Below are 17,137 nucleotides of genomic sequence, written 5' to 3'. Positions count from 1 at the left end.
TGCTGAGGTGTTTTATGGTGATGCAGCAGTGGATTGAATGTGGACAGCAGGGCTCTTCATTTGGTCTATAACATTTGGCTTAACGTATAACAGGTGATAGGGTTGATTCTTTAGTATAAAGTGTTATTGCTGGGAGCATACTTGAGAAAACAGAATATTCTCAGAGCAGCATGTGAGCAGTGGGAGTGGGAGAGATGTATTCTTTTATCCTCACATGGATTAAATTAGCTGCTTTCTCAACATGTGCACCGTTTCTGCAATGCATACAGTCAGGAGAGAGAGTGCTTTAAAGGTCATCTAAATGTTGTTACCCTCACATAATAGCTGTCTTTTTCTTTGATTCCCAATGTGAACACAGAGCATCTGAAATCACCGATCTTGATTTTTTTTTTGTAAACAATATACAATCAACCCCAGACATCAATAAAATCATGGCTGTGACACTCAAGAACACAATTTGGCCACATCAATTTTCGGCGTAATTATCCCACTGAGGGGTTGTCTTTTTGTGCTGCACGATGCACACCCCCACATGTGACCAGTGCTCTGACGAGAGGTGGACAATCGTTGACGGACAGATCAATATTGGAGCATATGGAGGCTAGGCAGAGTATAGAAATGAAAAGTGGAAAATGGGATGTAGATAATTGAACTCACTGAGCACCCTGACTGGCACTTCACACAATCTGCTGCCATTTACTTGACCTCACGGAGTGACCACGCAAAGTGCAGAAATGAGGCAGAAAATGTTGAAAGCCATCGTGGTCGCTTGAACGTGTAGCTGGGCTGCGAGACGGAGGAAAACCCTTCATGGATTAATGTAATGATGTGGATCAATGATGTTCTGCGTGCAACAAGTTCTGAAAAAAAAGGACAGTAAATATCACTCATGTGATGTCATCCGTGACCCTGTGTGTACACAAAGCACTAGGGGGTCACGTGCTTTTGCTGCGTATTGTCAAATCAATCGTGCATGGGTTAGTCCAGTATGTACAACACAGTCAAACTATATTTAGCGTTGCAAAATCAAATTGTCTGCCCTTGCAGAATAATCCCTGTAGGCAAATCAAATGAACTCCGAACATATGTTCTTACAAAAGACAGAGAATGTAAGCACATCTCTACTCACAACTACAAGGCTTACAACTTGACTGTTTGAGCTCCTCATTCAGCAGCATTACACTGTGATCAATTCAGAGGAGAGGCATTAATTATATGTAAATATAAAAGGGTGAAACACAGATATCGCAGGCTTACATGCCCCTATACCATCTGAGTACTATGTTAAAGGAATACTATGAATTATAGATTGACTGCAGACTTGAGCAGCACTGACGCATGTACATAATCCCATGTGGGGACATTATAAGCTCATTATCTGTTCGGCCAAATCACAAAAAAAAAAACCTCAACATATTTTTTCATTTATCTCCACTTGTATCTGGCCGTGCAGATAGTTTTGGTTCTGTTTGCCCAGATTTTGAGATATCATCTCTAAAATTTCTGCCACCATCCAATACAGGAGTTTATTTTTGTACTTTTTACATGTGCCTCGCATTCAGGGATCTAACCATTGATTAAAAGGTCAATTCACCCAAATTCCTGAATGGCATCTTTCACCCCATGTGTCTGTCCACTGAGACAGTTTTGATTTTATGTGCCCAAGTTTTGAAAGAGGTTTCTGAGACTTATGATTCCACTCCAGCACAATGGAGTTGAATGAAATTATGCATTTGTGCTGCTTAAATCTGCATTAATTGTGTTTTTATGTTCATCAGCTAGTTGGTAAATCTCTGTCTGCTTTTTGGTGCTGGGCAGGAGCACAGCGGGCCCTCTATGCCTGATGAGAGCTGTGGGACTCACATCATTCCCCTATCTCTCTATGTCTTCATTTTTGTCTGCGCCTGTACTGTGACTTAGGGCTCGGACATACTTTCCGCATTGAACATCTACGGACAGCTGTAATCATGCAGATGCACGTGTGGTTCCATTCATAGTGATACTGAAGAGCCTCAGCTCCCAACAGTTAACCGAGCGGATTGGAAGTGAGCTTACCGTACTCCTACTGCCAACATCGGGTGAAACTAAAACTAAAAAGATGTCGCTTTGTGAGGAGTGAAGGTGAAAACAAACGTCACTGCGATGCAGCGGCTGCAGCTGGCTTGACCGCAGTGTTTTGCACTGGAATGGAATGTGGAACAAGAGATTGGAGCATGCATAGTTGGCATGCTTGCTACGCGTACAGTCTGCACAGTCACAAAAAAGATCAGGTAGGGGTCCGTGCAGACCCTCATGGACATGGGTGGATGACATTTACGTCACACAAGCCAAAGCGTACCCTCCCAGGCACGCAGACGTGGGACGATGAAGTAGCCTTTAACTGAGAAAAGACAAAAAGAAACTGTCTCTCCAGAAGCAGTGTCCTACTTACTCTGAATTATTCACAGACCTCACTGTCAACAGTTTTTATTGGGACCAGGTCTTTGATCAAAAAGTAGTTCCAAAGAAAACAGGGACATTTGTGGAGTCTTCACAGTAACAGGGCGATAGTTCTGGAAAGAAATGAAAACACAAATGACAATCAATTCACCTGTATTTTATTAGGTTGCTAGCAGAAGGAGGGAGTGCTATTAAAGTCTTGGCACATGAAACCAAATCTATTTGCATGGTTAGAAAGAGGCAAGTGTAAAGCAGTTTCACGTTTCAAATCAGTGTTTGCTCCAATGCTGTTTTACATGTCATGAGACAGCCATTAGCCTAGCACCTGGTAATGTACGCTTACCTTTTTTCTCTGGTAACTTAAGATTCAGATGTTCAGGATGTTTTTTATAGGAGCCAAATTATCCACACAAGTCTCTCCGTCTCTGAAACAAATGGACCTGGTGTTTTAAACTCGTAAACTACTAAATAAAGCAGTTTTACTTAGAAAAAAAAAGTGGTGTTTTTATGATGCTGCTCGTTGCAGAGGGGCCGCTGACTCCAGTGGTCGACACACAAAAGCAAAAATGCAAAAACGCTAATGGCCCCATCTGGAGCCAGTGCTTGGTTTGTCCTTTTTGGGCTACTGTAGACACATGGTGATGACTTTTTCTTCAAGTGTTTAAAATGTGTATTAATTTTGACCGGATTATGTGAACTGCATATATCCCAATCCTCACTCTGAGAAAAAAAAGTGTCGTGGAGCGTTGTTCCTGTGGGCTCCGGCAACACTAAACCCCTGAGCTTGCCTGAGAAGGACTTAATGCACAAACCCGCTATTTTTAAATATACCGCGGAGAGAGACTCTGGTCCCGTTTATACAACAACAATTTCAACTGAAAAAGGTAAATTTTAGTTGAGTTTTGGCTGATCGTTTACACAACAGAGACAACGTTTTGAAAAGGGGTTCCAGAGTGCAATTATTTGGAAACAGTACCGTCTCCGTTGTCATGTAAACTTGCAATATGCAGTTCCTCTGACTTTTCGCACATGCGCATTACGGTTCCAGTCACTAGGCATGTGAGAAAGTCGACCATCCCAACGACAATGGCGGACTCCCAAGCTCTGTTTGTGCTGCTCACACTTTTGACTTTATGAACGCTTCACCAGCAAAGTGTAGATTTACTGTAGCAACTCCATCTCGTTGTCCGTCCAGACAAACGTTCGTACAGTTGACATTTTGTTTGCTTATGGTGTGTTCATTTTGTACTCGGAGATCGGAAATTCCCAGCTCCCAGTCGGAAGTTTAAACTCAAACGTACCCTGAGGTCGGATTTCCAACTTGGAAACTCGGAGCAACCGCATCAACCCCGACTTACGAATTCAAGATGGCTGCCGGTCACATACATAGTCAGTAAACACTCTGCTAAAGTACTGTTTATAGCAATTTTATCGTATTTGTTTTACATTAGATCAGCCACACCCATAGTACTGTTCAATTTTTATCCGTGATGTTGCTACGCTGTGTGTATGTGCAAAATACCACAAAGAGCGTTGTTATCAACTGATATTGCTAACAGTGGCTACGGCTAGACTTGCGGGCGTCCATGTTTTTTTCCGACTTGTCCACTGTTGTCAACTAGAATGCAAAAACTATTGTCAACTCGGAGGTGACGTCATTCCCACTTCCGACTTCCGACCTCAGAGTACAAAACGAACGCACCATTATACATCACTGCTCTGTAAAGGAAGCGTATGTGCGCAGGCGTGTGTGGTTTCATTGCGAAGTCACACCGCCAACTACTGGCCTGGCATGTGTACTGCAGCGTTTTTAGTCATTTTTGCGGATGCTTGTGCACAGCAATTGTTATCAAGATGTCGTATGAACTTTTTCAAAACGAAAATGGGATAGTTTTCGTGTAAAGACGGCCTCTCACTGCAGCCTGTTTTGTTCTGAAAATGTCACCGTGCAGCCTCGTTGTGTGGATAAACAAGGTGCAGACTGATAAAGGAGGAAATAAAGTGAGTGCTGGCCGGAGCAGTGAGACAACAACCCCGCCCACATTTAAGAGACTGTTTGTGGTGGAAACACTAGGGTCTAGGTACCATGTCTAACCATGGGTTAACTGTTGGTTCCAAAGGTACCACACTGAAAGCGTTTCGTGGAGACGGGGCTTAGCTGTCCGTTATTTACTCACTCTGTCGCAGGAAACGTTACTTCAAAATAAAAACTTGCACTGGAAATTCACTGTACTTAAAATAAAGTGTGTTTTTTACAAACTTGAGATGTTTGTCACTTAATTGCGTTGCACGTTTTAGAACTTACTATATTATATTCCATATCTGTCATTATATCCCCTAAATCCTGCGCACTGGACCTTTAAAGTGCTTTTCTTTAATAAAAATTTAACACTTAAGAGAAAAAACAAGATGGTCATTTCTGATAAAAACAAGATTTCCCATTTGACCACATCATTTCTGCTAAGCATGTGAGCAGAAGGTGTGTGTGTGTGTGTGTGTGTGTGTGTGTGTGGTGGAGGAGGAGGAGGAGGAGGAGGAGGGGGCTATTTCTTCTTCTTGGTTTATGTCATTGGTTTAAACGACCCAAGACCCCGCCTTGATAAAAAAGGAGAGTGTGACTACAGCCAAAGAGAGAGAGGAGGGGGAGGAGGGGGGGAGACAGGGAGGAAAAAAATAAAGCAGTGAAACAGTTAGACAGACACCTACTCGGCGTCCACGAAAATACGCTCGGCCGTGTTTTAATAAACAAGGACGCGTATTAACACATTGTAGCCTGTTTCCCCCGGTGGGTTATCACTCCTCTGTATCCGTCCGTTCCTTCCCATCTGCTCAAAGGAGCCGCTTGTTGTAGCGCGCGGAGGATTAATAAGGTGGAAATCAGAAAATTACTCCAAATCTTCACATGAAACATTTCTCTCCGGAGCGGATGATGCTGCCGCCGACGTGTGCCTAAAAAAAAGTCGGCTTCTCAACTTGCCATTAGACGTCATTCACCCAGGTAAGACCGCATTACACGCCGCTTTCTTTCCCCACGTTTAATTCAGTTTCTCAGTGTTTGAGAGGAGAGTTAGCCATGACTGGCTGCCGTCGGCTCTCAGGTCCGCATACAAGCTCTGGCCATGTGTGTCCACCTTACTGCGCCATGAAGATGGGGGAATGGTCGGGGTGGGTTGTACACACACACACGCACACACACGCTCACACACGCACACACACACTGACAGTATTTCTGACCACGTAAACTGGCGTAACTGTCAAATGTTGGCGTTTCCCCTTCAAACGCAGCCATTAGTGTCCCTCACCTTTACATCGCTGTTGTTTTTGCTCTACCCCGCGAGGAGTGTGTGTGTGTGTGTGTGGCTCAAAAGAAAATAGGAAGTGCATTGTTAGAGCTTGTGGAGTTGTGTGTGTCTTCATGCTTTTCAGTGAGGCTTTTTTTTTTTGCTCATAAATCCTCTAATACCTCACACTTGACCCGGCTGACTGAGTTTTTGCAGGAGAATAGTGTTGTGAAAGACGTCATCCTGTGTAATCTTCAGCTGCTGCTGCTCAGCCTGGACATGTCCTTTTTTTAATTTTATTTTTTAAATGACTATCTGCTGCCCAAGCTGCACCACAGCGCCTGACCTTTCACGTGTATTTGTTTTAGCACCATTTTAAACTTTAAAGCAGCTGTCACACATTATTACACAAGATCAGAGGCTGTCTAAACTTTTTTTTTCTCCTGCACCCACAAGTGATTAAAGCAGTGGATCAAACACCTGCATTTGATGACATTTTTGCCTGGAGGAATCCCACCCGAAAGGGTTTTGTGGTTCGGTGTGGAGAGCTGCATGAGATCTGCATGTGTGCAAATAAACTGGAGTTAGGAACTCTTGTTGTTAAGTGAGTAAAATGCAAGTGAGCCTCATGTTTCAGGGGATGCCCCTGCTATGATACCCCTCTGGAGGCTCCAGGATGTGACTTTGAAAACCACTGGAGGACAATAATGGACTGATTTTTTTTGTACTTCCCACTCTTGGATGCTTTGGTGCATTTTACTCAGGCTAATTTATCTTGTTTATAGTAGCTGAGCTGATATTCACAATGAGGATTTAGCACTGGAGTGTGTAAACTTAAAAAAAAAAAAAAAAAAAACACTCAGGAAAGTGCATCTTATGTTTACAGCCACTGTTGGGTGCTGCCAGTTTATGAATGAGCCGCTAATTGCCCTGTGTTAACTTGTTAATTACACACACTAAAGTATTCTTACACGTTATTGGGCTAATTAATTCGCTGATTAGTCTGAAAACATGACAACAGGACACGACATGTTGGATTAATGAACTACAGTTATCTTAATTTCTTATCACTCATCATTAAAAGCATCGTCAGTCTTGTTCTTGTCAACAGAGATGATTTCTGTCCTCCTGATGCAGCCCCTAAAATGTCATCTTGATAAATCAAAGTGAATCTTAAAAGGATAGTCTGGATTTTTTAAAGTGGTGTATTACCTACAGTAGATGGAGGTCGGCATGCTCCCAGATTGGAGACGATAGTACCACGACGGAAGCTCAGAGATGCACCACTGTGGACGGGGGCAACAGCAAAAAGTATTTTAGCCACTTTAAAACGAGGCCTACAAAAAATTCACTATCAGATTAAGTGAACACTACACTGAGAATATTTTTATTGCTCTATCTTGCCGTCAGACAACTCTTCTGAACAGGAAACCAAAGCCGTTATCGGCACTCCTTTCAGTGCCACCAGACTCCATTGACAAAAACAGTAATTTTACCTCCCACAACACGGGAGTTGCTGACCTACATCTGCCTCAGTCGGTTAGTTTGTTTGCGTTATAGTGTGACTAGGGCTGTGCGATATGACGATATATGTCGTGTGACGAGAGAAAATTGTCTATCGTTTCATATTTTGCTCTATTGTTTATATTGTTGTGACACAAATTATACTTTTTATGGCAATACGACAACTTTTTATTCATTGGATTACAATGTGCTATATCGGGATAGGTATCATCATCGGGATATGAGATTTTGGTCATAGTGTGACTTCTATGTTTTTAAATGGTTAATTCAGATTCACCAAAGTCGCACAATAATACCAACAAACTAACCGACTGAGGCAGCTGAAGACCTGCAACTCCTGTGTTGAGTGAGGTAAAATTCCTGTTTTTATCAATGGAGTCTGGTGGCATAGATAACGGCTTTAGTTTCCTGTTGGAAAGAGCTGTCTGATGATGAGGTAAAGTGGTGAAAATATTCTAAATATAGTGTACATTTAAACTGATACTGATTTTTTTTTTTTTTTTTTTAGGTAGCTAAAATACTTTTTGCTGCTGCCCCATCCACAGCGGTGCATTGCTTCGCTTCTGTTGCGGCACTCCTGCCTGCTTCTTCAAACTGGGGATGTGCCGACCACCATGACTGACTTTGAAATAGTACCTCATACAACGTCACTTTAAAACTTCCCAAAGAACTTGTATTGATAGTCACAAGAAAGTTAGCAATAAGAGAATTGAGTTTTGAGGGTGACCTTGGCAACGCAGCTCTTTGTCTGTCTTTATTGGACGAGGAAGGGGGTGTGTGTCTGGAGGAGTATAAGGCCACTACAGATGTGTGCAGCTCGGACATCTGCTCTGTTGTCGGCCATTGTCAAGGAAGCAGTTAAGATGGTGGGCAGATCGGCACAACAGGGCTCCCTTGTCAGAAAAGCTCCATTAAACTGCTCCGGTCACAAGTGCAGCAGGAAAGTGGTCATAACACTGAGTAGTGCTCCTTTTCCTCACATGCCAGGTACATTCACAATCATTACTACTCCACAGTGAATCTTTCTTTTTTCCTTGAGACACTCAATTCTTCATTCATAACCAACAAAGTTGCCATACATAAGTAAGAGACGGCGACACACTTTTTTTTTGCAAAACCCCCCTTTTTTTCCACTTACCTTCCCCCATTGTGAGACAGTGTTATCGTTAAGAATGGGGACTGTCATATTTCCAGGGAGGAAATTGAACAGACTCAGTTAGTCGACCCCGTGAAGAGCCTGCCCTCTGCCATCCTCTTCTGTGTTGCCGAGCAGCACCCTATCACTCAAGGCAATTGAACGTCTCTGAGGGGACCTCTGTTAGCCCCGTGCAATATTTATTACCATCCATCATCCCAAGACTCTCGCTCTACGGGTGAATAACAGTGGCTGCTAAGTTCTGTGTTAAAAAGTTCCCTCGCCAGCGACCATTAGAAGGGATTTATGGCAGCAGCTTCCCTGGAAGTGCTGTGAAAGCGAGACGGAGCATGTTTCAGAGTCCCTGCATACCCGCTGGGCTGTGGTACCAAATATGTCATGGATAAAATTCTGACTGGTTGAAGAGCTCCCTGAATTTCCCTTCTTTTCCTTTTCTAGTTTGTCTTCTTAATAGGTTCTAGTGGTCAAATTAGTCGACTGGCAGAAAATGAATCTGCAATTTTGCTAATTGAATAACTGTTAAAGTCATTTATCAAGCTGGAAAAGCTGAACATTTGCTCGTTGCAACCTCTTGAATGTGAGGATGTGCTGCTTTTCTCTTCTGTGCATCTTCGTAAATTGAATGCTTTTTAGTTTTGGATTGTTGGTTCGACAAAACAAGCTCTTTGAAGATGTGAGCACTGTGGGAGGTTGTGATATGGGCTTTTCTTGGCTAAACAATTATTAAATTAACAGATAATAAAAGTAATCTTTAGTTGCAGTTAGGGATGGGATTTGATAGGATTTTATTAATACCAGTGCCATCATCGACTCTGCTTATTATCTGATTTTTTATCAGTTCCCTTATTGATTCCTGATCAATTTTCTGTGTGAAGAAAAAGCAGGCCTACAAAGGTTTTTCTGCCTCAACTCAAGTGTTTTATCTCCGAGTCTGAACACAGTGTAGAAACATTGCAGCATGGTGCTAATGTTATTATAACAGGATGTTTACTGCTGCTCAGTTGGGATGGGGTGGCACTTGTTGTAGGGATGGGCATTTTAAGCACGTCCATATTCGAGTAATTGCATTAAATTATTATAGTGTACTCAAGTATGCTTACAAAAAAATCTGCTGTAAGAACAGGAATGTAAGCTGGCCAAAATAAAAGTGCAATTTGAATTTGTTTTTTTTTCATTGAATTACGACCAGGCTTTAATCAGCCCTGTAAACCTACATTTCTGTCTTTAAACCGGTTAAAACCACTTAAGGCCCATTTATGCTCAACGTTAAATACAGATCCGGATCCAGATGGAGCCTTCTGTCCGTGCTCCGCGTTCATTTCGTCCGTATTTCTTCACGTTTCCATAAAGCTTACGGATATGGGCCAAACGGAGCAGTACCACTGGAAACAGTGGGGGCAGTGTTGCTGTCACTACCTGATACGTAGCTCTAGTGAGACACGAAGAAGAAATAACAATGGCTGAACTTTTTGAGGAAAGGTTGTGCGAGTTCGTTAGAAACTATAAACATCTCATCACGGCCTCCTACAACATTGCCTCTGTTTTTGTCTTTTATGCAAGAGGTACATTATCATTATCTCCTCCACAGTCGCCATGTTTGTTTTTGAATTTGTTGTTGTCATAAACTTTTGACTCTTGGCTGCCCTCTGGTGGGTATATTGTTTAACATCCATGCCAACGTAAAGGACGCATGGAAGTATGTGGGCAGTGACGGTAACATCGTTTGAAACCGCCGTACATTTTCGTACGTAAAATGGAGCATAAATGGGCCTTTATGCTCACACTCAGCAGTAGTCTAGTAATAAAACCGAGAGAGCGATAGTGGCGCAAGGAGGTGCAGAGCGAAGCAATAAATTGCACGCAACTCTGAAATAAAATCAGATTTTACCCATTAGATAAGTAAAAAAAAAAGTCATGTTCATATTTGAAAGGTTGAGCTCTGTACTTTGAATGAATACAGATGTCCAAATGAGTTCTTGAATACTCATGCTCATCCTGAGAGCATAGAGTGTTAAATTCATGGCATTCCCGGAATTTAATCCCAAGTTGCGTAGAAAGATGTTTTAGCATGTTGCTGGTGAAACTACCATTTTACAGACATTACATGCAGCATTGCTGTCATCTTTCTTTCAAATGAAGCCACGCTTTGGACCGTCTTTTCCTCTCCGGCGCGACTCCTTCTCGTTGCAAGTTTTGATTAGTGTAAACGCATGAATTTAACGTCATTGTGTTGCAGTGCACAACTGTCAGAAATATAAAAAGGCATAAAAGGATAAAGGGAACTGATAGCTCAGAGGCATACGACTGGACAATTTGGAGACGACTCGTAATTGGAACCAGTTCTAGATTGCCATACATCCTAATTTTGCAAGCAGAAGATGCAGTGCCACAGCCCTAAGTCATATTTAAGTCATGTAACTAAACTTGTCCCTTCATACATCATGTTTATACAATTAAATTCCAATACTTACAGCATTACAAATGGCAAAAGAGACAGCAAATATGTCTCTATCTTCTGTGCAGTCATTTTCTTTGTAGCAAGTCTTTCTCACCGCAGAGATAGTAGCGATAATGATCTAATATTCACTATGGTCTTTAATAAGCATCATGTAATGTATGCATACTGTGCTACTGAGCTGGTAAATCCTGCCTCTGTGTCCTTTTGAATGAGATGCAGCGCGCGTTGTGTGAAAATTAGTATATCTGTGTGCGCTCGCTACCTCTCGATATCGTCTTTGATCCTGCAGAGATGAGATCGTCTTTTCCACTCTGATGAGATTGTTTGTTTGTCAGAGTTGGAAACAATTGGAATGAATCTGGTAGCGAGTGAAGCAATATAGACGGGGGCTGCACTGTAAATGAATGCCTTACTGTGCTCCTTTTAGGTCAATTTGAATATGTGTTTTTAATTGGTCTCTGAAGGCTAAGACTTCTCTTTTCTGCCTTCCTCAAAAGTGTCTGCATGATGTGACTATGTTGAGCTGAGGAGCCCGGGAGCGGCGGTGTTCATTTGAAGCCTGGCGAACATGCTCATTATCTCCAACCAAAGGCAAGATTGATTTAGCTGAAAGCTGGGGTAATTTTTGAAAAAAAAAAAAAGAAAATACACAGAGGTAGAACTGTAAACTGATCAAGACAGTAATTCTTGCAGCGGATCGCTCTCGGTCAAAATGAATAAGTTTAAAACTCCACGCTGCAGTGGAAGCTGCTCGGGTACCTTCGCTACTCGCAGCAACTAAAGGCGCCATCACTCAGCCGCAGCTACTCTCTCATGGCTTCAGAACTCCTCTAACCTTTAGAAATGCTATATTGAAAAGATATCTCAAAGAAACATTTTGCTTGTCATTCCCATTTCTTTGCTTCTCTGTTCTCCTGAGGCACTCTTCATCTTCATTTTTTTTAAAGCACATTGAAGAGTGTGTGTTTGTCGAAAGGGGGGGTTATCAGATTTTTCCCCTGTCATCGCTTACTCCCCCATTGCTATAATTTCATTGACAGTGGCAGCGATTGTGTTTTCTGGAGCTACACAGGGGTAAAGGATACAGTAATTGGTGCAGTGAATGTCTTTTTCATGGTAACGGGGAACCCTGTGCCAGCGCTATTCTCTGCACCGTACAAAGGGACAAGATCCAGCGATAGGGCTGTATAAGAGATCTACAGTATTCTCTAACACAAACAGATGTATTTTATCCTGGCTGAAACTAGTAGAGCTGAACCTCATGTGGTTTCAGCGTTGGCTAGCAGATAGGAGTTCTTCTGCAGTTATTGGATTGGATGTAACAGTCACTCTGTGCTTTTATCTCGCACCGCTCTGACTCTGCATTAGCATCAGGGGAGAGCAAGGTGGCCATGTAATAAAGTGGAAGTGCATTGTCTTTCAACCATGTAAAAGGTCAAGTAACTCTTGTACATTGGCCCCTGTTGGCTGATGTCAGAGACAGTCCTGTTAGCATTAAGGTATGATGTCGTCGGGCAAAGCAGCAGCACAGCAATTAGAGTTATTAATTATTTTCTTACAACTTAATACTCTTTCATTTAATGCATATTAATTGATGTGCTCCCGAATCCACACTCGCATAATCCACCAAGGATTTCTCAAAGGCAAGCACAAAAGGCTTTTATTATCTTAAGGAGGAAGTGGTCTTTTGGGACGTAAAGTGCCCCTGCTCAATTGTGTATTACATTATGAAACAGACGTAAGTGAAATGAAATTACAACATATCATCAGCATGGTGAAGGATCCCATTGAATAATTACCTCGGCAGGGCCATTGTTGTAATGTCAGAGTCGTTCTTTTGGATGTGACGGAAGGTGGTGGTGGTGGGGGGTTTATGAAGTCCTCGTGCGAGGGAGTAAAAAGCAGTTTCAAGGTTAAACTGTGTGAAGGCCAAATGTTTGGGGAGGGTGGATTAATTTCATGTCCCATAATGTGATTTGCAATATCTCCTCCTCTCCTGCCCTTGGTTTCTTTGGAGATGCGCGAGCCTGATGAGAGCTGAGAGCAGGAGGGGGGTGCCGTAACTACCGCCTGCATTTATAAGTGTTTACAGGGCTACTAAATGAAATTACGGGAGATGATGCATGCTTACAAATTCACCATCATTCCCAGACCCCCGTCTCATTACGGAATACAAATTCAGCGAGTATCCTTCTGGTGCACTGTAGAGAAAATTAGCTTTCTCCCATACATGCAAGCATGCACAAACACTGTCACATACATAAATACATACAAACACAGGATGGGTGGTGGTGGTGGTGGGGGGGTGGTTCCAGGAAAAATCACTGTGCATCATTAATTGCAGGGCAGGCTATGAAGGAGGGAGAAGGACCACCGTGATAACAGCGACAAGATCCCTCGCTGCTCAGACGGCCTTAGAAGCCTGCTGCACTCGACACTTTATCACACAGTATCTGCAGCTTATCCCTGCGTATCTGCATATCAGCCCAGTTAATGAATCTGTTGGGCTGTCTCGTTTCTGGCAAATTCTGTGTAATACAAATGTCCTGATAGATATGCATGCATTTCGTACAGCGCCGTTAACATAGATAAATTTGAACAGGCGCACGGAAACCTCACAGTATGTATGCAGTATGAGGAAGTGATAAAATCAGTGACTGAGGTCAGCATATAGGTAGCGATAGGCTGGAGGCTGTTCGTTGGAGGTGGTTGGTATCAGTGGCAGCGTTTCCTCCCCACTGCACAGTGCTGACATGCAACATTAGTGATTGAAATTCAGTTAGAATCAAAGTGATATCCACTTGTGCTGCTTGGATCCAGCAACTAGATTATGACTCCACAAGAAAACTCGATGTACACTGACATCCTGTAAGATTTTATTTGATAGGTTGGCAATGAAAAGGCTGAACATTTTAAGTGTTTTATAACATGAACAAAAAAAATCACATTAGAAGGATGTAATGTGAATTTTTAAGCTTTTCTGTAATACATATAATTATGAATTTCCATTGATTTGTAATATTTGTGGTAGGGATGCACCGAAATGAAAATTTGTGGCCGAAGCCGAATGGAATTAAACGCTTGGCCAAATCCCGAGTACAGAGTACCGAATACCGAATATCAAATACCGTTGTTTAGTTTTTCATTAGTTTTTGCAGATGAACCCCCTCCAGATTAGTGTTGTCACGGTACCAGAATTGGGACCCACGGTACGATACCAGTGAAAGTATCACGGTTCTGAGTAGTATCATGATACCACAGCGAAAATGAGGCAGATGTGCCTTTTGTCATTTATAAAAAGATAAATCACTGTTCTATAATACATCAATGATATTTCAATGGAATAAATTACTTATTGACTTATTCATACATCAAAAACAGCATCAGTAAGTGATTAACATAGCGGGGATTGAAATAAAATAAATAAATAAAATAAAAAATCAACCAGCCACCCTCCTCCCCTGACAAGTAAAGAACAGTCCCTTCATAAGTAAAGAACAGTCCCTAAAGTGCGGTGAGGTTTGTGGACCGTTACCTGCCACAAAGAGAGAAATGTAAACGGCTCGTTTCTCCTCTGACACGTCACACCTGTGTGCCGCCACAGCTCAGCTGTTCAGGTCCTTTTGGGCAGTCATGACGCCAAGTAGAGGACATTATTGGAGCCGGACTTTTCCGTCGCCAGTGAGCCATTGTCTTGTGCCGCGGAGCACTATGGTTGCCGTATTTGACAGGAATACGTATTCCTGTCTGTGTCTGTGACCCCCGTTCAACCCACAACCGGTGGGATTCGCCTTTTGTTTCTGCTGCTGGTTGAAATCTCTACTCGCACAGCGTGCTGAATGATTTATTTTGCTTGCACAGAACTATTTTTAGTCGCAAATGCAAGTGCAGTGACGGATGGAGTAAAATATTGCCACACTGCCAACATTTTACTCCGTCCGTCACCGCAAGCTGTTTGATTGCGTTATCAAAACATGCCGCTATTATTCGGCCTTGCTTTTGACTTATTCCACCAAATACTGAATGTGTGTTTTTTTTGCAATATTCGGCCGAATATATTCAGTTACCGAATATTCGTACTGCCACACATTTTCTGACCTGGAGCTAAATAGGATAAAAAATACACTACTTTAAAGTGAAGTAAAGACCTAAATTTAAAAGTTAAAATTAGGAATGTACCGATTGTGAAATTTTGAGCTGATACTAATGTTTAAAATAACAATTTGGCTGATAGCTGAATCCAATACCAATGTTTTGTTGTTGTTGTTTTTTTGTTTTTCTTGTCATTTATCCCCCATTTTGTGCCAGGAAAAGAAAGAATTCATCACTATAAAATCATAACTGAACTGTTTTTAAGTCATTTAGCCATCCATTACACTATCTTTGAATGAGAACAAATTCAGTCATACAAATTTAGGTAACAACCTTTAATTTGAAAAACCTTTAGAACTAGTTTTATTATATAAGTATCCAAATACTCTCTCTAACATTTATCAAATATTGCTGTGAAAACATCATCAAATTTCTCCTTTAAACAAATGTGTCGTCCAAATATCTCACCAAAAACTACATTTTACAAGATTACATTTGAACACATCATGAGAACGTTAAGATTTCCCTTCACCCAATACTAATTTTTACTAAATTGAGCATGAATGCATCATAATGTAACTCGATGCAACCTCTGTTAGCTGTTAGATCTGGCTACCGGCTGCTACTGGCTAATGTTAGCTAGCTCTCCTCCTGCTGATTTCAACGCAGATTTGTTGTTCACAATTAAGCATTATAAGAGAAAATGAAAAATTTATTAAACAAAAATTAAACTAAATTTACTGTGTTGTTTCATCCCTCTGGCGTCTCTGTTCGTCCCAAACAAGTTTTCTCTTGCCCCCAGAACAGGGGGACACCGTTAGACTCGAGCCTTGCTTTTTAGACTGCGCAAAATTGATGCAACACGGCAGCAAACATCGACCACTGCCATCGGCGAATGTCATCTTATTTGCTAATGGCAGTCAACAAGGCGAATATCGTCCGATACTGATGCTTGGCCGATAAATCGGTGCATGTGCAGTATCGTGGCTGCATCCTAGGTGAGGTAACAGGGCCTAGAGGACAGCCTAACTACTCAGTAAAACAGAGTGAAATTTTTGACCAGAACTACAATGTTTTGTGATTTTTTTTCTCCCCTGTTGTACTCAATTTTGTGTGACCGATTTCCAAACACTGCCACTGTTGTCACTGCTAACTCCACCGACAGCCTGAGGAGGGGATAGACAGATATGTGCCTTTAGAGCCACGTGGAAGCCATGTTGTTTAACCTGACTGTGAGGAAGACTGCACAATCCTTGACCCCGACCTTCCAGATCCCACCCACCACTGTGCAGGTGACCAACCAGTACGAGCAAGGAGATTAACACTCACTGGCATAGCTTGTTCTCTGTTGTGATAGGTGAGGATTTTGCCTCTGTGCAACCTGTGTACCCCAGCAAATAATGATTTAGTTTCTACCTCAAGAAAACATACCATCTGGTCCCAAGCCCAGCGTGCTCTATCAAGCTCAACCACACATAGTTATAATCCTAACACCATCAGCAGGATGGTGCCTTGTAGGGTTGTACTGGTGGGCAGAATTTACCGACAGCAGTCATGATTAATTTGGCACAAGAAAATATAAAACCACTTCTCAGATGCAACGTTGTGTACTTCAGAGATGCCTGTCTCACTCTGTTGATTCACAATTGGCTCCAATATTGACAAAAATGATCAGCAGCTGGAAGAGGAAGAGGGATTAAACTGAACATAAGCCGACCACGCATTCACACCATCAGCCACAACAAAAGAGCGCCGAGAGACGAGGGAGCAACAAGGTGGTCACGAGGTGGAAGGACAGAGTGGCGAGCTTGCACTTAGAGGCAACATTAAGTGGTCCTTTTATCGAAATTAGAAAATAGAGAATGGACAGTCTGAGGTGGAGGAAATGCACTGAAGCAGTCACTAGGTATATTTCCAAGGAGATGCTGTCGTGTCACTCAGTTAAAATCAGTCTTTTTCAGAAAAGCTGAAAAACGTCTAAGGTGCTGGTCCTTGAATGTTAGCAGCTTTTCCCTGAAAGGTGTATTAGGTTTGCCGCTGTGGGCTGCATCATGTCTGTTAGGAAAGAAATTAATGTAGGCAAACGTATGCATGCTTTGAAATTGGTTTTCCACTTTTGTTTTATATGTTGCTGTTGTGTCAGAGTGGGGAATATGTGTAGGAATGTACTTCCTCTTGTTCTTCCTA

The 17,137-nt window shown here is 42.2% G+C and overlaps 1 protein-coding gene across 2 annotated transcripts in view; it reads left to right on the top strand.

The window, feature by feature from the left end:
- The first annotated feature begins 5,084 nt into the window (after positions 1-5,084).
- LOC125881075 (C-terminal-binding protein 2) overlaps positions 5,085-17,137 on the top strand; it is a 147,630-nt gene continuing 135,577 nt past the window's right edge. The window contains exon 1 of one of the 2 annotated variants that reach the window (XM_049564026.1): positions 5,085-5,437. The gene's annotated coding sequence lies outside the window, so the exon portion shown is untranslated. The remainder of the gene's footprint in view (positions 5,438-17,137) is intronic. The other variant, XM_049564028.1, reaches the window with a different exon arrangement.

This window comes from Epinephelus fuscoguttatus, linkage group LG20 (genome assembly GCF_011397635.1).
Source record: "Epinephelus fuscoguttatus linkage group LG20, E.fuscoguttatus.final_Chr_v1".
NCBI lineage: Eukaryota > Metazoa > Chordata > Actinopteri > Perciformes > Serranidae > Epinephelus > Epinephelus fuscoguttatus.
Note: the sequence above shows the minus strand (reverse complement) of the source record. Positions and strands in the feature narration are given on the sequence as shown.